The sequence below is a fragment of the Melopsittacus undulatus genome, chromosome 1, assembly GCF_012275295.1.
Source record: "Melopsittacus undulatus isolate bMelUnd1 chromosome 1, bMelUnd1.mat.Z, whole genome shotgun sequence".
Taxonomy (NCBI): domain Eukaryota; kingdom Metazoa; phylum Chordata; class Aves; order Psittaciformes; family Psittaculidae; genus Melopsittacus; species Melopsittacus undulatus.
This window is the reverse complement of record NC_047527.1, coordinates 103988280-104010767: the sequence shown is the minus strand read 5'-3', so window position 1 is coordinate 104010767 and position 22488 is coordinate 103988280. Positions and strand designations below refer to the sequence as shown.

At 41.7% G+C, this 22488-nt stretch overlaps 1 protein-coding gene across 3 annotated transcripts in view; it reads left to right on the top strand.

The window, feature by feature from the left end:
* Positions 1–22488, top strand: part of PRKAG2 (protein kinase AMP-activated non-catalytic subunit gamma 2) — a 216614-nt gene that overhangs the window by 39794 nt on the left and 154332 nt on the right. Inside the window, exon 2 of one of the 3 annotated variants that reach the window (XM_034064383.1) lies at positions 19008–19069. The exons of the other annotated variants lie outside the window; for them this stretch is intronic. The gene's annotated coding sequence lies outside the window, so the exon portion shown is untranslated. The remainder of the gene's footprint in view (positions 1–19007; positions 19070–22488) is intronic. 3 annotated transcript variants of the gene reach the window in all.

Sequence of the window (22488 nt, the reverse complement as noted above, 5' to 3'; positions counted from 1 at the left end):
GCTGAAGCCATATATCAAGTTTATGACATTACAACTAGTTTTGTAAAGCATTAGAGCCATGGACTTGCTGTGCAGCTTTCTGAGTAGGGATACAGGAACTGCCGCCTAGCGTTTTTTATAAACTCAAGGAATTTAGTAGTGGGGTAAGACTGCTATGGCCTGCTTGGTGTTGTCCTGTTATCTCATCTCCTTGATGATAAGAAATTAATTTGGCCTGAGAGCTCAGTTTAAGCAGCTGAATGCTTGCGCTTACATCTGGAGGAATAAGCTGCTCTGGTGGTTGCTTAGAACAGCAAACTGAGTGTCTTAAAAAGATCCGTGTGCAATGGCTTTCATTGCAGTGAACGTATTATTGTGGGTTTGTATGTGTGTGTGAGAGATGAAAACTTGGAGATACATCCCTGAAGCGCTGTTCTTGCTTTTTATTCAATGTAAATAACTCCTGCTCTTTCCTTCTAAGAGGTGCTTATCTGTTAGCACTACTGCTGGCCATCCCCAAAACTTTCATGCTAGAAGGATCCACAGGACACTTATTATGCCTGATTCATAGAGACACACCAAAAGCCACCACTGTAACGTGCTACAGGAAAGAAACTGGAGTAATCAAGGGTGCTACCAGCTTTTTACTTTGAAATTTACTTTCATGTCAGGAAGAATTTGTTAGATAATTTTCCCAGGTGGCCCTGGGACCACACATAAAAAGATGAAAAAGAAACAAATAAGGCACTTTCACATCAGGGCAGGAAGGAAGGAAGAAGAGGAAATCCCTCCTGTCCCAAACCCCTCCTTTCATTTTATCCTTGAGTGTGTGAATCTCCTCTTCTTCTCTGTGATCCAATATTCATTCCATGCAGGAGCATAACATTTGTCCTTTCAGTCTTTGAACATCAAACTGTAGCATTAAACCAGATAAACCTATTTACTTATGTAAAATTGAAGTGAGAAATGGATTCAGGAAGAAGGTTAACTATGTAAAAAGTTAGTGGACATTGCTGGTGTTCACTTTACCCTGGAAGGCTCTCAGTTACTTATGTGGGCAAGCTGTAACTTGGAAGACCACAACTAAAATTTTCACAGGCAGATTAAATAAAGACTATCCTGGCTGGGCTGGCTTTCAGCTTGGATGTAGTCTACAGCCTGACGCAATACCTGAGTCATCACTGACTGGAGTAGGTGCTGGATGTTTACTTGGCCCTGGGGAAGAAAATTCCACCTTGGAAATGCACTAATATCTTTGTGGTGGTAAAAAAAATAACAGACATCAGTGATCCATAGACTAGATGACCATATAGCATCATACTCCACTCCTGTCGATGTTAGAAGTTGCCCTGGATCACCCTTTAGATAGGACACTTGTTAGCAACAAATTTGCATAGGAGAAAGGGGAATAATAATAATTATTATAATAAGTACAGTATTAAGCTTCATATGACATTGAAATATAGTCCCAGTCAGTGGTCACTTCCTTCCATGACCTTGAAATCTAGCTTTTGAAATGGTGTTTTCCAGACAGTTAAAGGGGTCAAATATTCTTCCCCCAGTTCCTTTCTGCTTCTCCCTTCCCTGAGAAAATAAACCAAAATAGCCCTGTATCTGCTGATACAGAGATATTGTCACTGTATTACACTGTCTACTGATACAGATGCTTGAGATGTTGTCACTGTATTACACAAAAATATGACTTCACAGTCTAGCTTCCAAAAGCAATGACATGTTATGTTGCAAAGTTCAAGTTAGAAATATTTCTCTTATTCACTTCCCAGAAATAGTATCTGCTGATAAATTTTTAGTGGAAATGTGTACTGAGAGTCCTAAGAGAGCTAACCAGGCTCGAACACCAAGGAATTAATTCTGTAGAGAAAAACCTTAGGTAAAAAAAACCTTTAGCTGAGGTGGAAGAGAGTTTATTACACATACCTGTGTTCTGTCAGAGTTTCAGCAGGAGGTCCCCAAGGACCTCCTGCAGCTCATTCAACACGCGTATTTCAGGAGCGTTACAGTGGAAGGCTGAGGGACTGGGGAATTAGCTTTCAAAAGCTCCTTTGCAATCAGAAAGGGAGGCAGTGGTCCTGGAGAAGCAAATATCTCAAGCTGAACGTGGATGGAAATGTTTATTCTGTTCCAGGACATATATTATGCCACACTCATAATGTTTTCACTGCAAGTGCTAGGAAGGGGCAGCCCAGGAGTATTTTTGAAGTTGTGATTCCTCCTTTTTTTTTCCTTCCAGAATAGCTGACAACTTGTGCGTTCATGGAACTGCTAATAACACATACACACAGTAATTAACATATTCTAAAGAAAATAAAATTCTCTTTTCAGAATATGTTAATGAACTGTAGGGGTAGATTATCTTTGGCAGGAGCACTGCAGAGATATCCAACAGCAAGCACAAGGTTGAAAGACTTCCTGGAGTGGTTTGCATAGCCCCCTACCACTGGCTGTTTCTTGATGAAGATCCAAAGGTGCTCTTTGTCATATTTACTCCAAATTACTCCCTCATTTTTTTGATGCTCCCTTATTTAATGGCATATTATTATTATCCTTATTTCATAATCACACTGAATGATACTTGTTACTGTATAACGTTCTGTTAAAAGCCAGTACGTCTGAATAGTGTATAATCTAAAGAAGCAGCAAAGAACAGCCAGCAGGGGAGAAATGAGAGAGGTGAGGAAAAAGATCCTATGTACACAAAACTTGTGAAAACGGCCGCTAATGTTTTTTCCTTGTCATGATAAATACAAGTAAAGAAGAGTTGCCATCACACCTTTTTGCTCTAAATTGAAACTCCTGTGTTTTGCAAAAGTGGCTGCACAGCCTGGTGTGGAAAAGTGTTTCTCCCTTTTAGATCAGTGGGAGTAAATAAGACTTGCCAGTCCGAAGCACACTTTTGCCCTGTAAACTAGAGGCTCCTTTTCCTATGAAGGGCTGGAGCAGATGATCTTTAAAGTTTGCTTCCAATTTGGGCTATTCTATGACTTGTAGAATATTGGTGGCTCATATTGGTTAATCTTTTAAATTGATAGGACATAATTTAGTATTCTGATTGCAGCCTTATGGTGTTGCCCTCATTTGAGACTGGGACTTCGGGGGCATGTCTGGAAGCCCTGGTGTCTGTTGAAGGCAACTGCAGTGTGAGGAATCAAACAAGGGATGCTTTGTTTGGGGGTTGTAGCTGTTGTTATTTTTTTTGTGGGTTTAGGCCAATATTGTGTCAAATGTACAAAGTTAAAAAAAAAAACCCAAGCAAACAACCAAAGCCCACATTTTTATGAAAATGTTTAAAGTATGTTAAAAAAATAAGCAAACCTAACCAAGATTTGATTGAGAAAAGAGACCCATCAGCCTTTGGGGCTTGCCTCAGTTAATTCAAGCAGTAGCTGGGAATAGAACATGGATACCCTGCCAGCCTCAACCCGAAAGCCATCTTTCAACACTTAAAGTACAGATCCAAGTGTGAGTTTGGGCCATGGGAAGTGGGAAGACCTAAAAATATTCACATGCAACACCAGATTTTATATATGTATCTGTATCTATATCTATCTCTCTATATGTGTCTATTTTTAGATAACTATGTATAATCCCACATTACTAATCCTATTGATCAGGATCAGGGTATGAGTGAGATGAATCCAGTGACAGTTTACAACGTTTTCTTTGTAAGGTGTAAAGGTTACAGCTTTTAAAAGACTTCTCCTTTTAAATGATTTCATGAACCTTTTAAGTAAAATCCCCCATTTTTGTATATGCCATAGTGATTGCTTTCTGTACAGTGCTTTTTTGCCTTAAAAAAGCCCCACAACCCAAACAAAAACCCCAGAATATTAAAGAAATGGACATATGCTTTTCTTCTGCAATACTAATTTGTTTTTTAAGATTTGATTGCTTGTTTATTTGTTGGGTTCTTTAAAATCAAATCAAATCTTCAGGCAAGTTTTGTTTCTGGGATGTATTTAAAGCGCTGTTGCCTGTGGTCAGAGACTCTGAGAGCATGCTTTTCTTTTCGGTGTGGGATTATTTTAAATTGTTATTGACATAGCAAAATGAGGAGGTAGAACCTAAACTGCATGTGCTCTTACTTGTTGGTTGTTTGTTTTAGTTTTGTTGTAATTTTTTGCAAATAAGTTCCTGTGGTGGAAATTAAATATTTAATCTTAAAATAACTGCACTCTCATAGGGTGCATCCTATATCTGGAATTGCTATTTGCAAGCTTCTGCCTGTTAAATAAATGCTGAACTTCTATCATAAAAGGCATCTATTTTAGAGCTCATTACCACATGGCTTCCATTGGGCTAGTGAATGCCAAAATAAGCCAGAGGTCTTTGCCTCTGAGCACCTTGCATACTTTTGGGGAGGGAAAGTGGCCCTGAACTCCAACATCCATGGAGGGGAGCCTTGGCCACCAGCCTTTTCCCACATGGCTGCTCTGCCAGCAGCCTCAGGCCATGCTGGAGCATCCTGCCCTGAGAGCTGGACAACCCACAGGTACGGTGGCAGCAGATGAAACAGCCTGGCCCTCAGATAAATAGTCTGTATTCCAAACCTCCCTGCAGTCATCTGTAGTTACAGTCTCAAAGTCTGACTGCTCTTGCCAATAGGATCTAGCATAATACTGTAGATGTAGCTGTTCCTAAAGTGTTTGTGCCAGTCTGCAAATGCTCATGTTACTTGTACCCATTATGTTCAGCCCCCAACTGCTGTATGTCTCTAAATTAAAAAGAGTGGATAACCTGGTTACTTCACTTTCACTAAGCTGGCAAACACATTTACCACATTCTTTATGGTGAATTTGTGACTCTGTGTCAGGTTTCTGCATTGCAATGTATTTATTTAGAAGTATTTATTTTCTGGCAGTGCTGACCTACATGAAATGCTGTGGGGTGCTGCTGTTTCCATTTCTTTTTTCAGCAGCCAGTTGATACCAGCAGAGATATTTGTACTTCAGCCTCTAAACCTTTGATGACATTTTAACTGCTCATTACTGTATGTAGGCAGCCACTTTATCCTATTCTAGGTGGGCTCTTGCTTCAATTCAGAGTTAATGGTTACTATTTATTGCATACTTTAAACCTGCATGCAGCAAAGTTGCTACGTGCACACAGTGCCTTAGAAAACCCAGAATCCTCAACATGAAGAACATACTGTCCCTAGCCAGCCTGTGCAAAAGTGTATGTGTGTAATTTACCTGTACCCTGGAGTCATGGTGACAACTTAGATGAAATAACTCAGTGTCCAGCATGACTGAGTTCTAAGATGGGTGACAAACAGTCGTAAGGTTCAGAGAAAATAAAACATGCTGTGCAGCGTGCAAGAGCATCTGAATTCCAGGATGGATGTGCTGTGATGTTATTGTAGCAGGGTGTTTTCTTTTGGGTAAATAATTAGAACTCTATAGAGCTGCAGATGTGCTGTAGCATTATACATGCTCAGCCACAAGCTCCAAGCCAGCCTTAAATTATTATAGACAGTTCAGGTGTGACTGGTTTTATGTGGGGCTAATTACCATCACCTTATTCCTCCTTAGTGCCTCATTATTCCACCCCATTCACCCAGCTTTTTTGGCACCGACTCCCATCCCAATTGCTGCTTCAGTCCCCAGGAGTGCACGTTGCTGAGCATGAGGCAGCCTGAAGGCAAAGGTATCAAGGAGGCAGCAGCAGAGTGGAGGCATCTCCATTCATCCATGTTATTGTTGCCATGTCCTCATGGAAGTGCTGGTCCTTCACTGGGATTAGTGAAGCTGAAAAGTCATATTGTAGATTACACATTTTCCTAGATCTCAATAACCATACCCTAGATCTTGGGCTTGCATACAGATATACAAGGATTTTATGCTGAAGCATGTGATTGGATGGCTTAATCTTAACCCACTAGCTCCTACTCCCCTGTGGTTCTCTCCCATTTCTACTGGTGTCACAGCCCCTCTGGATGCCTTGGGCAAGTCTGAAGGAGGGGCCAACAGGCCTCTGTTCTCTGATTTATTTGTCTTTGGAGATCAGGGCTTCTCTGTGGGACTTCATCCCCATCACAGAGGTTACAGTTCAAAGTGCCAGTCCTTTGCTTTGTGAGTTACTGAACATCATTTCCTAGCCCAATCCTCACAATTCTTCCCTGTCACTCAGAGACCTCAGCTGATCCCAGGCACAGCACAACTCTGTGCTAGCACCTCTCCAAGAGTGCCTCCAACCTCCTCCTCATCATCATCATGATACAGGAACAGGGATGCATCCCTCCATCTGTGTAGCTCTAGAGATGGGGAAAAGGTGGGAAAGGTGGTGGGAAGGGCCAGTGCACGACAGGGTGCAAGGATGATGTTGTTCACCTTCTTATACTGTTATTGTATGAATACATAACAATTTCATATCATTTGGATATATATGTAAATACAGAGAAAAAAACCCCCAACAACCTCTGGTTTAGTCCTGCTGAAGAACTAGACATGTTAATTTGAGCCTGCAGCTATTCTGTTTTCAGTACTCAAGCTGGATGAGGCATCTCTGGTGCAGCATGATCAGCCTTCATTGCAGAGGCTTGCAGGCTGCTCCCTCCCTCAGGAGAGATGGGCACTTACTTACTGGGGTTTGGTGTTTTTTCCACGTGGATGCTTTTTGTCTGGTTTGTCAACAGTGAGTCAGGAATCCCAACTATTCAGTTCATTGCTTGGTAGATCATGCTGAAAAATTGCAAAGAAAAAAACTGTGACTCTTTGAGACGAATAAAGGAATAAATTGTGGGTTTTGGTTTTCATGAGATACTTTTGTTTTCTCTTTTTCCATTTTGTACTATATCTGCAACCCTGATTTCCAACTTTGCCTCCTTTGGGCGATGGACTCCACAGTTCATTCCTACCATTTATTCTCGGGGCTTAATGCTTCTTTTTCTTGTACTCTCTTTTCCAACCCTTGCATATCACAGCTGCCTTTTGCCAAACATTAACTCTTGAGAAAGTATTTTGGGTGTCCTGCTAAGAGCTGGTGTAGTTTATGATGCAGTTCAGGAATTTTCTCTCCCCGTTTCATCTTTTCCTCGGACTCTGCTGGCCTCCCAACTGCTGCTGTGGCTTTTGCTGCCCATCAAGGAGTTGCTGCTTTCACCCAAGTGCATTGGCTTCTTGGCTGCAGGCTGCTGTGGTGCACACCTGTATTGTGTGTCGCTTTTGGTTTCTGTGGTAGGAGCAGGAATAGAACAACCATGAATATGATGACTGTGCTCCTTGTAAAAGTGCGGAGAATCTTTCTTAATTTCACATTGAACAAAAGCCCTGCCCTGCCATGCAGAGCTCTGGCTCACAGTAAGCTTCGGTAATCACTATATGCTGCTGTATTTCTATGTGGTATCTTCACAGACAGTAGTTCCATTGAGTTCAAGGGGCTGCTTGCCTAGTAAGAACAAGGAAACTATAATGGAAACACGCCCTATTGAACTCATTGAATTTATGTAGTACTTAGAAAACCACTAGATCTTTGTGGAAAATTACAGAATATAAATAACACCAACCAATAGCCAGGCATTTTTAGTCTCCTCAGGGAAATCGTGGAAGGTTGCTGTGCTGCTAGTTTGAAATTTATGATCCTGTAGGCTTGTACTTGGACCAAAAAGATGAAATAGAGTTGGTGTGTTGGAACAGCTTGAGGGAATTTTGCAGGAATTGCGTGCCACCAAATCTGAAGCTGATTGAAGGTCTGGCTCTGAGTTTTTGCAAACTCTTCAAATGGAAAAACAAGATACAGCTGGTACATCACTGACTGTTTCGGTTCGGCAAGTAATTCTGTAGCTTTATGCTCGTGAAAGCGTGATGGTTATGAATCTCCTCTCCTCATAGTCTGGCCTTTGGGCTGTGTGTGTGTGTGTGTGGTTCATTTTCAAAGGCACAAGTGGGTTTTGGTGATTTTCCCCCTCCAGTGTTCCTGCTTGGGAAAGTGTGAAAATCATGTGGTCAGTCCAAATATGTAAGTGATCTAGAAGTGCTCCAAAATGAGATCTTTTTTGAAGACATGCATTTATTAAATGAGTAATGGCTGCTGAGCTTGAAATGTGAAGACTGAAGAACTTTTGAAAAGATCTAAAAAGTCTGAAAAACCTATTGGCATGGAAAGTTGATTGTATAAAGCATTTTCTAGAGTGTCCTAAATTGCCATTAGTATATAAAGAAACAACTGGAATTCTGGATCCCTGTTCATGCAGACTCCTAAAATTTGTCAGTGAAGTGTGACTGAAAGCATAGCTCAGTAGCTTTATTTGGGTGTTTCATGTTGCACCATTTTATGCAAGATGCTGTGCATGAATTCACTGCTGCTTTTTGTCACTGAGGCTGCTGTGTCTCAGCTCTGAGCCTCAGCATCTCCAATAGAGCACATGCACTTGAAGTGCCAATTTGAAACAAGGTATTTATTATTCAGAAGTCAGTTTGTTTTTTTCTCAGGTCTTCCATAGTTGCCTATCCAGCTGCATATGAGCACAGGTATTTGATCTGGGAATATTTCAGTCCTAAGAGAGGTTTTAATTAATTGATAAAGAATACATAAATATTTACATAGTTGTGATTTAGACACCAAAGGTCCGTAGATTTAAGAATGCTTCTTTGGCAGAGCACTTCAACATAAATGTGAGCAGTCATTAAATAATGGTAAGAAATGGTAACAATAAAACGTCCCTGCCCATTTTTCACCCCAGAAGGGTGAAAGAAAATGGCAAATGATTCAGTGTTTTTCATAGATGTCAGAAACTGGACAGAATCCAAACACTAGTTCAGCAAATATTTATGAAATGGTATCTAAACCATTAGCTGTTCTTATCTGAAATGTAGTTGTGCAATCTGTTTCTTCTGCTTCATACTCTGTATCCAAAGGTGGGGGAGGAAAAGGCATGTTTTTGAGGTAGAATTTGTGCTAAATTAGACTTTGAGACCAGAACCAGTCTTGAAGATTAATTGTTTCAAAAAATGCAGTAATGTGTCTGAGTGATTCTTGAAACTGGCTACATTAAACTCGAGCCCTGTGAGTGATTTGAAATGGATGGTTTAGGGATGTGGGACATTTTCCTGGCTGTCAATACCCCTTTTTATTTGAACTGATCTCTAATCAGAATAATCCTTTTAAGTCAGCTATACAGGGAAGCATCTGAGATGAACCTTGCACTCTGGCTTGTAGAAGAACCTCTTTTATTCCAAGATGACTCCAGTCTTCCCTTTTGCCCCCTCTTAGTCAACCACAGATATCTTTCTTTCTCCTACAACTCAACTAGGTGAGACACAGATGTGTTTTGCTTGCTCCAGCTTGTTGACCGGTTTCTCTGGTACCTTTGAAACAGAAATTGAGACTAAGCTTGTTTGTTTTCCTAAATTATTTGTATATTCTGCCTGCATAAAATATTCAGCTGGGGAAAACCCTTCTAAATGCTGAATATTTCTGTGTTAAAAAGGGCTCTCACTGAGCTTGCCTTAAAATGATTCAGGTAATAGCTGCCGTTTGTGAGTGAACAGTACGTACCATTTTCATCTTTTCTGTTCTGAAGCAACTTGTTTAATCAGATGCACTTAGCAGGCCAAGGGAGGGGAGGGCAACAGCCATTTCCTAGGGTGTGCTCTCTGCCTGGTACACAGGGGGTATCAGCTGGACATCACCTCTTTTGCTGCTGAACAAAACATACTGCCCTGCTTCAGTGACATTTATTGTTTGTTTTAGACAGACTCTTAGGAGTGGTGTTGGTTCCAATCAGCTGCAAAAGGGTGCAGGGTCCTGCAATGAATAGGATAATTAGTGATGTGAAAGCCAAGCCTGCCTTACTGTAGCAGTTTAGCGACAGGCAGCCATTACTTAAAGCAAACCCTCCATGTTAGAGTGTTTCAATACATCATCGCAAATGTTATTTTGAAATGACCGCGGAAGGACTGGCAGTAACTCATGGCTCAGGACCTGGACACCTGTTTCTTCAGAGAGGTGTCACTTCATTGCATGAGTAGTTCAACACCCTTTGTCAAAGTACAAGAAACTGTGGAGGTGATCTTTCTGCTTTTTGTCTTCATGTCATCTTTATTCTACCAGAGGTGACCTCATCTGTGACAGCCTTCAAACCCATCTTGGCTAAGGATATGGCCTTGTGGTCTGGGGGGTGATTCCATTGCCAGTAAAGGGTACTATGAGATTGGTCGGTAAAATAATCAAAGCTGAATGTGATTATGAAGAAGGATTTGCCAAATAATACTTGATTAAGAAGAAAACGGGGCTCCCTACCATCCCTCAGCTCCTACTGGTAGAGGTTGCTTTGCTCTGCTAGCACTTGCACGTGTGGTACCCATTCAAAACCTGCTATTGTCTTTATTTTTTGATGGTTATGTTATATTTTGTTCTCAGACACTGTGTTTTTCCAGTGAAGTCTGTATAACAAATTACAAAGTCAGTTAAGTCTTCCCCTGTTCATGCTGCAGGTGGGAAAACTAAGCCCAGAGAAATAATGTGACTTTTGTACAGCTACAACGTGGACTTGTGGTTAAGTGGGGAGCAGGGCTGTTAGAGTGCAGCAGACACTCCAGCAGTTGGAAATGCATCTGCTGCTCTGTGCTGCCTTCCCTAAGTATTTGATACTGATGCAGATGCAGTCTTGGTTATCTGAAACTTCTGCTGCTATTGAAAACAGGCTCCTTTTTTTCTTGTGATCACATTAAAAACGTCTGTGGTTATTTGAACTCTCCAACTTCCCTGGTGTACCTGCAACATTTAGCTAATGCATCCAGTACGGTGCTTAATTACCTGCTGGTACCATCCGCGTGCGTCGCTGGCCCCCGTCAGAGTTAATGTGGCAGGTTGCTGCAGTCGTGTAATCGAATCTTGCAATGTCTAAAGCATTTTTGGCAGGGAGCCTGCAGCGAGGGAGAAAACCATCGCCTGCCTTCTCCTGCGATACCTACGGCTTCTGCCGTGCTCTCGCAGCGCCGTGATGGGAAGAAGGAACACACCCAGCCCTGGTCCCCATCTGTTGCAGCATCGGGTTCAGTAGCAGAGCCTGAGATGTTTAAATGCGCTTGCCTTTAGGGAAAAGCTTTGAATGCAGTTCTTCAATGGACATTTCCAGCCAGACTGCAGGATTTTTCAGAGCTGTAAGTCAGAACGGGGCTCGATTATATGTGGGTTTCTTTGGATTTAAATTCTTATTTTTCAGTTTATTGATCTTAGCAGGGGAGTGGGTTTTGCATTCATTGAGGTGGACGCCCGAGTGCACTGCAGGACTGTGCTGAGAGGCAGGCATTCTTCAGGCTGTGTAAGAGATGCATGGTTCTCAGATATTTTTTTCTCTCTTTTTTTTTTTCATTGTGTTTTGTCTCTGTTGTGTATGCATGGCTGGCACTGGGCTGCTGTCCTGTTTTTAGAGCATTTAATTACAATAGATACTCCAAGGCTGAACAACATGTTCTTTTATCTAGTTAAAGAATGTAGCTTGGGGTTTTTATTTCTTCCTTGCATAACTTTTCCTTAGTGTTTTGGAAAGAGAGATTATTTTCTGGGGGGTGTTTATTTAATTTCAGCCTAAACCCATCTGCTCTGTGAATCCTGCAATGCCTGGCTTCTCATACTGCTCATCTCAGAGCAGCCTGAACTGCTGGGCAACTAATTGCCATGGCCAGACATTGCAAACCCCGAATCATAGGTTTCCAGGAACTCCAGTTTTGCTTATTGGTTTTAATTTGATGTTTTATGAGATTTGTCAGTATAAAGAGGTGTATCACAGGGTTCATATGTTTCCCTTGCATTTTTTCCTTTCTGCTACCAGGATTAATGTTGAGTACATGCAATTTGTGCTGCAATTAATAGACCTGTGAGATAATAAATATCCATTAAAGACAAGGCTTAGTTTTTCCTGGGATCAGACCTGAAGCCTGAAGAGTTTAAAGGTGCTTCCTTAGTGGGGTGATGGGAGGGGTTTGGTGAATAGCAGCTGAAATTTGTGCTAGTAAAGGATGCAGAATATTCTGCCAGTATCTGGTGGGTTTTGCTTGTTGGTCACTGTGGTTTAGCTGCTGCTATAGGCCACAGGAGAGATTGGGGTATCTGCCTTTGGGGAAGAGATTTCACCCTCAGCTCTATCCTCTGTGTGGGCTGAAGAGTCAGGAGTTTGGGAGAGGCTGGAAAGCAGAGGCTGCATGGACTTCAAACAACCCTGGGTGGTGAGAGAAACCTGAACTTGGGAGTGGGGGGGAGTAACCTGATGAATTTGGAGTCTGGGGGCAAGGAGCTTGTGTCAGAAGAAGCAATGATGGGCAGGAGGGTGAAATGGGTCCTGCTGACCGGGAGCCAACACTTAATCCAAAGGGAGGCAATGGGAAACCCAGCAAAAGAGAGCTCTAGTACTCAACTTAGTAGTTTTGTTTATGACTGGGAGTGGAACAAAACCATATTTATTTTGAAAAATGCCAGAGTTTGAAATAAGCACAAAACACCAGCCCCAAACCCCACCCTGTCAATCTGTACTGCAGTGTCTGACACTCAGCAAAAGGAAATTAGGAGAATGAAAGGAATATTGTTGCAAGCCTTTAAAGGCAAACACGGAGGTGGAGGAAATCACCTCTAGCCAGAGTTTGCTTCAGGTAGCAAAGAGCCACCAGTTTTCCAGCAGGTGGAGAAAACCCCTGTGTTGTTTTGGTGTGTTTGGCCATTGAGCAGGCTGAGTGACAAGCTGATCTGAAGCCAAGAGATAGTTAATTATCTTAAAATATCAAATAAATGGCAGAGCTGTAAGAGCTCGTTATCATGTCTATGACTGTACATATTTGCCATATATAGTCTCCTATATGAGGGCTATATGTATAATGTAAGAAATGTGTAAAACAAGATTGATGTTCTGTGAGATGAGCACTAGCATGTCTACATCTGGGAGGACACAGTCACCAGTGAAACCCATTTCTCACCGTCGCTGCTAGAAGTAATACATACTTTTGCTTTTGGAAGTAACATGTACTTGGTAAACTTAGCCTCTTGCTCTGATATAAAAGACACTTTTCTAGTAGGTATATAAAGACTTCTGGTGACTGGTTGAGGCTCTAAGTGTGATTTCTATGCCTAATAGAGCTCAAAATAGATGTTACTTAGACTTGGATTTAACTGCATACTACCAGTTGTACAGCTACTCAATATGTATAGATAGAAATTGACATTCTTGCTGAGAACAAAATAAGCAGTATTTTTTTTAGAGCCATATTACTTGCATGAACTTATTTTTGGTAGTAAGGAAAAGCCAGTGGTTTTCTATTAAAATAAAAATAAAAAGCAAAGCAAGACTACAAAATGTTATTCTGAATCTAAGTTTCCTGCTTGTGGATTTAATTCACTTTGAGAAAAAAAGTTTAGCTTTGTTGTCTTTCGCCTAGTTTTGCTTCCTGCTTGGGTGCAGGTTTGTTTTGTGGGAGGTTTTTGGTGGTGCTCCTTGGCAGGGCAGGTGTCCATACTCTAGTGAGCCACAGTTGGAGGCTCCCCCTGCACCTTGGTTTGGTAATGCCAGTGAGAGCTTTATTTTTTGTGACAAATGGGTTTGGACTGTCTGCCACATGGCTTGGAGCAACAGCCAGTTATAAAATGGCCTCTCCATGCCAGGCGCATACTCTGCCCATCTGTCACTGTGTCCAGGGTGTCCTGCTAACCTGGAAATGTTTCCCTTACTCTCCAAGCAGGATCAAATGCTTCTTGACACATTTGATGCTCAAACTGCCAGCCAAATCAAATGCAGATTTGCCTGTTTCAGCTCATCAGTGTCTACTGGGTTTCAAAACCATAAACCATTGTGTAGAGCAGAAATGACTTTTGACAACATGTATATGTAGGGATTGAGTGCAAGTTTTCAATTGAATTTACCTGAATGTGTTTTTGCTTGTCTTTTGCCATGGCATGTTTAGAGAGGTCCATTGTAATCATGATTCTCAAGTGGGCATATAAAGAATAAGGTGGTTAAAATCAGAGAAGTCTGTCTAAAGGAACCACAAGTGAATATGGCTCATTCATAAGGGTTTATTTTTTTTTTTTATTCTTCACTGGATCTAAACTAGGAACAAATTCTGGGGAAAAAAAAAACAACCCAACAATAAACAAGCAGGTGCTGATGAAAGCCATAGCCTTTGGAAGAGGCCTGCAATTTATTTTGGGAAATACCTATCTATATAGCACTGCATGTACAGTAATTAGGTAAAACCCTCAGTGTTTGTTATTTCCATCCTGCCCTTTCCATATAACGATTATTTCCCAACTGGACCCACTGTGAAAGCTTCTTTTCAGGGATAGCTCTTTCAGGTTTGGCTCATTGTTCATCAGATATTCCAGATGGGTAAATATTTTATCCATCTTTCTTCTAGAGATGGTCATTGATAGCTTTTAACACCTTTTTCCAAGCAGAACTACAATACGTTTTGAAGCAGATCTCTTGAGACAGCCTTAACAAGTGTCCAGGGCTTGGTGTGAGAAGACCACACCAAGTGGTCACGGTAGAAGCGCAAGGTACACTATCCCTTCCACATTTCACTTACATTGTACCAGTTCTCCTAAGAAACGTGATTTTCTCAGAGATTTTATTGCTGGCCTGTTATCTTAAAGTTTAAATTCTAGTTGCTTCAATTGGACACAGTGGCTTCTTCACTCCAATTAGCACTCGCCCAGTCAATGAGTTAACCCTGCTTTATACACAGCAGCCAAAGCTGTGTAAAGAAAATGCACATCTTGGTAACACTTAGAAATGCCAACAGAACTTAGGACCTCATTGTGCTGCCCATTGTATGTATGCCTATGATGTGTCTAGACTGCAAGCAAAGACATGATTGAAGCTGGGCTTAAATTAGCCTGGCTGAGTTCTGACAGCCGGTGGAAGAGAGGAGTGAGCTAAATTGCTGGAGTATTTACTCAGCCTCCCATGGGGGTTTTGCAGCCTACGCTAAACCATGTGTTGTCATGGCTACACTTTTATCAGTGCTGTGTGGAGCTGGGTGAAAGTGAGCTGGTGTAAACCACGCTTGTGGTTGCCGGGTAGACCTGCCAGTAGTAAGTGGCAATCCCTTGTTGGGATAGCTTGCTTTCTAAATTAAAGTAAAAAAAGAAAATAAGTGGTTTTATTCCCACTTTATAGGCAGCAAAGAGGGAGAGGTAAGAAGCAGGGTTCATTAATCCTATGCTGAATCAACCACAGTTTATGCAAGTTGTCTACCTGTTTCCATACCAGGGTAATGGGAGCAAATTGTCCATTGGAAATGCTGGCTTTTCCCTGCTCCCTAGGCGGGACAAAAAGTATGGGGTAGATCAGTAGTGGTTTGGATGGTTGAAGTTAGGTGAGAAGATACCTTATCCTTGATGCCTTCCCAGAGGTATACCAGAAAGCCAGGGCAACCAGTGAAAGTCTCATCACTCAAGTGCATCCGTAAAGCTATTCTGGACTGGATATGTGGTTTGTAAAGCAATTTGGATTCCCACAGGCTGAATTATGTAATGTAATTTATTAGTATTGCATGGCACCACTAACTGGAAAAATAATAACGATACCAGATCTCAGTATCTCTCGGCTCAAATCCACCCCTGGGACCTGAAGGACATACAAGATGAATTTAGGGCAGAGTACTGTACTATGACTGTGACATTTTCTGGATTATCTGAGAATTAGAGCTTGCTTCTGTCCTTGAGGACTTATTATGTTACCAACTTCAGCAAAGTATACCTTTGAATATGGAGTTTGGAAGGTGAAGAATGAAGACACTCATTCTTTTGGGAAAAGTAGAAAAAAATTGTTTAGCCTAAGAAATACAGCACATTGTATGTCTTGGTCTCCTTTACCTGTGGTGCTAAAACTGAGAAAAGCTATGGCAGAGTGACTCTAAACTTTGTAGACATGAAATTGTTCTCCGCAGCTGCAAGTGATACAGGAAAATGCAACAGGAAAGCATCAACAGTGGAATTTTCTCTTGTCATAGGCTATGTGTGTTGTCCCCTTTGACTTCCCATTCATGTTTGCAGCACACCAAGCACAGAGCCATCCCCTTCTTCCTTTCCTTGCCCAATTTTCTCTTTGCTTCTTTTATTTTTGGTTTTTCTTTTTTGGGTTTCTTTTGGGGTTTTTCTGAGGTACTCCTTGATCATAGCAGATCCCTCACTTGCCCGGCTTTGCAACTATGAGCTTTCTTCTAATTGTTCAGATTATTCACGCTTATTAACTGACAAGAATGTAAAGAGGAGGCAATAGGCAGCTCTCTTCCCAAATGCACTGAACTGGAAAAAATAGTTGCAGTTCAACTATTTATAGCAGAGATGTTCTGCCTGGTGTGAATTTCACCTTTTTTAGTCATACAAGCACAAAGGAGAACCCTGCAAACCTGCTCATATGTGGCCATGGAGTCAAAATCAGTTCTGATTTTGTTTTGTTTTGCTCTTCCCTGAGGAAAAGGTTTTCAAAGAGATCTGGCCTATGGAGAGCAGGGAAAGACAAAAGTATGTAAAACACAGTGACTTTAAAGTAGCTGAAGTGTAGAGATGATTTAGAAAGCCTCATGATGATCCTTCTTTGAATGCCCTTCAGATTGCCCCCATGCTGCAGCAATTCAAGTGTTTTTGTTACATTATGGCAAAATCATCTTTTGTTCCCTGGGGTTCTGCTATTTCACTGTGGCTGAAGTTACATTTTATAGCAAATGCATGCATTTCTCTGCAAATACATTAGGATCCTGTGTCTTGTTTAGGTAAGGCAACTGTGTAAGTATTGGAAAGCAATTCTGTTGGCACGGAGTATGTGCCATCTGAAGGTAGCATTTCCAGTCGCCTGCAGTCCTTCTCTAGAGTCGTGTCTTTGATTGTTTCTTAATTTCCTCATCACTCATCTGACCACATTTTCCAGGTCTGAGGTATGTTATCTTCTGCTTTCACCTTGTGTTTCCTAATTTTGGGTGCTTCTTGGGGGAAACGACTCGCCAGAGAAAAGTTTTCTTCAGCACAGCAGGCAGGAATAGCACTTAATGTTGAGTTTGCATGCGGATCATGGTGTCACAGGGAATACTGAGAATTTTCCTCCTTAACTTGCTTTCTCTGCTGTTCTCTCACTTTCTTTTTGCCTTTTTTTTAATGGCATTTTGCTATTTACACGTTTGCTAGGTTGCCCATCTGCTGTTGTAATAAACATGCTACCAGTCACCGTGCTGTGTGGTTTGTGGTGTGAAGGAGCTGACAAACCAGGCTGTCGTGTACATGGGGATCATATTCAGGCTTTGTCAGAGAGCCCTCGTGATGGTTCGTGACTCATTGATGAAGTGGAAAGCAGTACCCTTCATCACAGCATTCCCATACAGCCCTGAGCTCTCGGGACAATACAGGCATTATGGGGCTTCACGCAGAACTGACTGCATCCCACCCCAAACTATCTGTGCACAGCTCATCTGCAAAGGCTGAATCATCAAGAAGATACGATGGTGTTTCCTGGCAGGAGAGCACGATGCTTGAAAGAAAATTCTATATTCCCCATGAACAGTGTAGGAATGTGTTGTAGGGGTTCAAGTCTGAGAGTGAGAACAAACCAAAAAAACAATCCACAGCTTGGCAGTTTTTGTTGATGAACCTTATCTACAGCCTCAGAAGGTGAATCTTCTGTAGACTGCTGCCGATAAATGCCTGTCAGGAGCAGTCAGAAGGGTTAGAGATGAAGAATGGCTGCCTGGATCCCATGATTGTGATAACTCAGGAAGAACAGCTTGGAAGACAATTATTTATGGGGAAATATCAAGGACTTCCTAGTTCTCTGGCTCTGCCCATCCCCTTGAAATTCTTAGTTTTAGCAGCTCTTTCTGACCAAGTGGTGGCAATCCAAGCCAGGTGCTCTATGGGTGAGAACAGTGGAGAAACAGCTTCAGTAGCTCTTTAGTACATTGCTTGTTTCCTTGTTACAGCCGAAAGAAACATCTGTAAATTACACGTAGGCTGGTTTTCTTATGCAAAGTTTCATATAAACTTTTCATATATTGTTTTTTGATATAGGACATTGAATAATCACCAGGTGGGTGGGGATTTTCACATGCTGAGATCTGGGTTAGATTTCAGCCAGCCATTACTCCCTGGTCTTTTATATTATGCCTCTTTGGACTGAAAATTTCCCATTTCTTCCAGGCATGTTGTTTAGGGTGATTCACCGTCTGTTATATCAAATGTGATGCTATATCCATCTTGACATTGAAGTGCACACAAGCTGGTCCTGCACAGTCACCGGGGTGACTCCTGGACCATGCTGCCTCTGGCATCTTCATGCTGCAGACAAAATCAAGTCTCTGAATATCTCATTTCTACCCTCTCAAACTCTCCAGACCCATTCAATTGTTCTTCTTTAATATGAACAGTCTTAAAAGTAAAGTCAAATAAATTGCAATAGCCTTGTGAAGTACAAAGCTGGCTTGCATAAATCTAACCCAGCTTTGTACATCTGTTACTGCCCACTCCCATTGAGTCATACTGAGACTTAGTCACTAGCATCTTCAGTCTCACAGTACGACTTAGATATCTGTCTCCAAAACACATGCTGCAGTCTAGATGGCATGGGGGAGGGAGAAAAGCAAAGCAGTGAACAACCTACTCCTAAAGGAATAAAGCAGTGTTAGCAAGTCTTATTATACTATACTATGACTAGTATATCTGAACAACATAAACAAAAGGGCAGAAATTCCTTTGTGCATCAGTGTTGAATCTTTCCTTGTGCAATAATTGAGTGGTTTGATATAAATTCCCAAAGGCTCCTAGATAGCATTGTTCTCAAAAAGAAAGAAAATTTTCTATTCAGTCAGAGCTACAAAGCTATGTCCCCTGTTCCACAGAGTTCAGACTTTGGATTCTGTTCACAGGCTATTAGCATATGTAGTATATTTGTTATTCAGAGTTTTACATAGGCTTGGAATAGGTACGAATCCAAGGTTGATACAAAAAAAATCTGCTGCTGTGCAGACTGAGATGAAAGAAACCACTCACAGCCAATGTTAATGAAAATCCTGTCTTCTTTTTGTCCTTGGTAGGATGGTTGAAGTGCTCACAGCTCAGTAACGTCAGCAGAGGAGACCCTGAGAGCTCTGTTAAGGTGGGATGCTGAGGTTTGCAGCTTTCAGCAATTTTTTGGGAGACCAGGGCTGTTGTCAGCACTCAGCTTGATTTCTTTGTATCTTGTTTTCTTTGTTTATCGTATTAAAAGAGCTGTCTCCCCATATTGAAAAGCTGTCTTAGTAAAGCGTCACCTCCTGCTTCAGTTGTGTTGTAAAAAGAAACTGTAATGTCTGGCAGGCATTTCACAGCCTTAAATTTGGTGCAATCCTAGCACATATATAGAACACAGTGAAGCAGAAAAATAATGTTTCTGGGTGACACCATCAGTAGTTAGGACTGTGTGATGCTGCCTACGCTCGGACTCTGAAGTTGCTTATAGCTGGGGAACCCAGCCTTTTAGCAGAGGTAGGCTACGGGGCTGCCATAAAGATATTCTGACCTGAGTCACCCCTGAAGCATGGCCAAAGAGTTGACTGTTTATGGGGCACAGACCCACCACCGTGGGCACAAATTTCAAATGACCATTTTGCTTATGGCCATGCCTTGCCCTTGAAGGGACAGTTGTGAAGGATAGTAGCAGGAAGGTGTTTGTGAAACATTCTGTTGATACCCAGCCCTGAAATTTTGGTCCATTGTTGAGTGGGGCCATAAAAAGGTCATACTTCCTCTTAGAATACCTTGGAATTTGGTCTCTGACCTGTCAGGCATGGCATATCCCAGGGTGCCTTGCTGGCTCCTTGGCTTCAGCCGTTGTAGAGAAGCTTTATCAGCCTGGCTGCCAAAGTAGCCTTGAAACAAAACAATAATAAAAAAGGAATCCTGTTTATTCTGTGTTGTTTACTGGATTCAAGGCTTTAGTGGTTTGGTATTTAAGCTTGCAACCTCCGCAATAGAATTGCTGGAAGCCCTCCTCTGACACCAAGGTCTCCAACTGCAGCGGTGTCCAGACCAGCATGTCTGGGCAAGCCTTTTTGGCAGGAATCCTTCCCAGTAAGGAAAGAAACAGGGAAACTGGCTGGAAAAGGTGAAAAATGGCTTGGCTAACCAGATCTTGCTCCTGTTGCTATTTGGCTATGTTATGCCAGCCAATATATTTGCTTTCTTTATCCTAAAGTGTGGTTTTCCTTTCTATTCTCCAAAACAGTTCTGAGAAAAGGTTCTTTGTTTTCCCAGGATGTCAAAGAACAAAAAAAATTATTCTTCCTTCTATTCACATAATCAGAACTGTTCTTATGAAGGGCTGTTTAAAGTAAAAGAGCTAAAATGAGGAAAGACCATCCTCTAGATGCATGGGTCACCCAGACTCCTTAGGGTTAGCCTTACCTTTGGAAAAGAAATTAGTGTGAATAATCTGTAGCCTTCCTGATATCTGTTTCTCCCTAGAGGAAATAAGGAATAAGGAAAGAGGTGATACAGAAGGTAGGTGCACTTGCAGACAGAGTTACACTGACTTACACCCTGCCAAAACTAAAGCAGCAGACACGCCTGTTAAAAACCATAGTGTCAGTTTAGTTGCTTTTTTAGATCTGTTAGCTTCCTGTGCGACCAATGAGAAAAGTCCTGGAAAATTGCCTGTTGAGTAGGTGTTGTGGGAGATAGCCCTTCCTAGGAAAAAGCCTGGCTGGTAGCAGGAGCACTGAGCTGGGGCTCTGCTGTGTCACAGCTCTGGGGCCATATCCAGTGAATATAACAGGAGCTGCCACAACAACCACTTGTAAATAAAAGTGGATTGAAATAAAAAATCTGAAGTGGCTTTGTGGCTGTAAAGTAAACCTAAACTGTTCAAGAGGTCATATTTCCTAATTGGGGGTGACGGGAATGACGGAGGACTGGCAGAGGAACAGGAGCATGGCAGGAAAGCTAACAGAACTTTGCAAAATGGACTTCTCATACTCTTAACTCTAGGCTAGCAGCACCAGAGCTGCAGTCTCTGGCGGCCTTTGTTCCTTTATGGGGATGATCATAGACTGTGGTCTCTGCAGAAGTTCTCTATCCCAGGATATAATGCAGCGCTGATGGATACAAGGAGTGATGTCATTTGTTCTTTAGCCAGGGCTCTGCAGTCTCAAATGAGAAGCGCTCTTCTGCATGCAAAGACATCACTATATGCTTTTGGTGGAGAATTTTTACACGTCCCTCCAGAACCATGTGATTTTACAGGGCACTTATTCCAAGTGCATTAAGGCAGAGCTGGAAAACAAGAAAGCTATCTAGGAACAGTTTCAATCCCAGGTTAGTGGCAGAGCGAGCCTTCAATGTGTATCTGTTGGCATAAGATCAGAGCAGTCAGATATGTGACAAGGTCCAGAGCTGCACCATTGGCCTGTCAAGAGTACTGTGGTGTTTTGCAACTCTTTTGGAGCAGGTTTCATTTTATTTTTTTTAAAGAGTTGCTTTATCATCAATTCTTCCATCACATGGATGAAGAGGGAACACGAAGGAATAGGTATCCAGTCTGTGTTCTGTAGAGATACATGCAAAGAGAAAATGAGCATCTCGTATTTGCTTGCTTAACCGACAGGTTGGAATTGAGAGAGCGGAGTTTGCAGCCTGGCATTTGATGCGTGTATTTTTTACCTTCTGTAAATGGATGCCTTCCCATGTAGAATCCTATGAAGACATGAAAGATGAAATTGTTAGGTAGCAGCTAAACTTACAGCCTTTATCACAGGACTAAGAGTGCAATTAGTATCCTGTTTGAAAAGTTCTCCAGCCCTGTATTAACAAAGAAAGGTCTCGTGCTGCCCAGAAAGGTCTAACTCCAGTTATCTCTGCTTGCAAGCGGAGATCTGTTCTGCTTGTAAAGACAGATGAAGTTAGCATACCTTCATGATATCTGAGAGTTAAGAATTAGAATAGAGCCATCAGCTGGTTCTGTGATACTTTTAGACTTTAGAGCTTAATACATACATGTTTTTAAGCTTGCAGTTGTAGCTGGGAAGTGAAATATAGCTCCTAGGAAAAATAGTTTTATCTATCTACCTACCTCCTGGTTTTGAAGGTTTCTGCCCCCCAAAAAGGAGGTTACGGTTTCATTCCTAGCTGTTTCAGATTCTCTGAACAGCTTTTTCAACCCTGATTACTAGGTGTGTCTTCCCTTAAGCCAGTTCCTTCCATCCACTCTCCAGCAGGTTTTCTCCCTGTGGGTTACACCAAGCAGTAATATCAGGATGTTAATACGTGGAGCTCAAAAGAGGTTATTTCCTTTATTTATTACACGGAAAATGACTTAGCACACATCAGATTCCAGTTTCTGCACTACTGAAGATGGGTAGAGGAAAATGTTGGTAAATTCTCTGGCTAAATTAAAGTAAACATGAGGGGATATGTGTTTGTGTAACTTTCCATTAGGCTTTTAGACGTCTTCACAGAGATTCTTTATTTAGGTCCTGCAGTAACATATGAAGTAGGAATAATAATAGTAATGATAATCCATGTATCAACAGTGTTTATAAA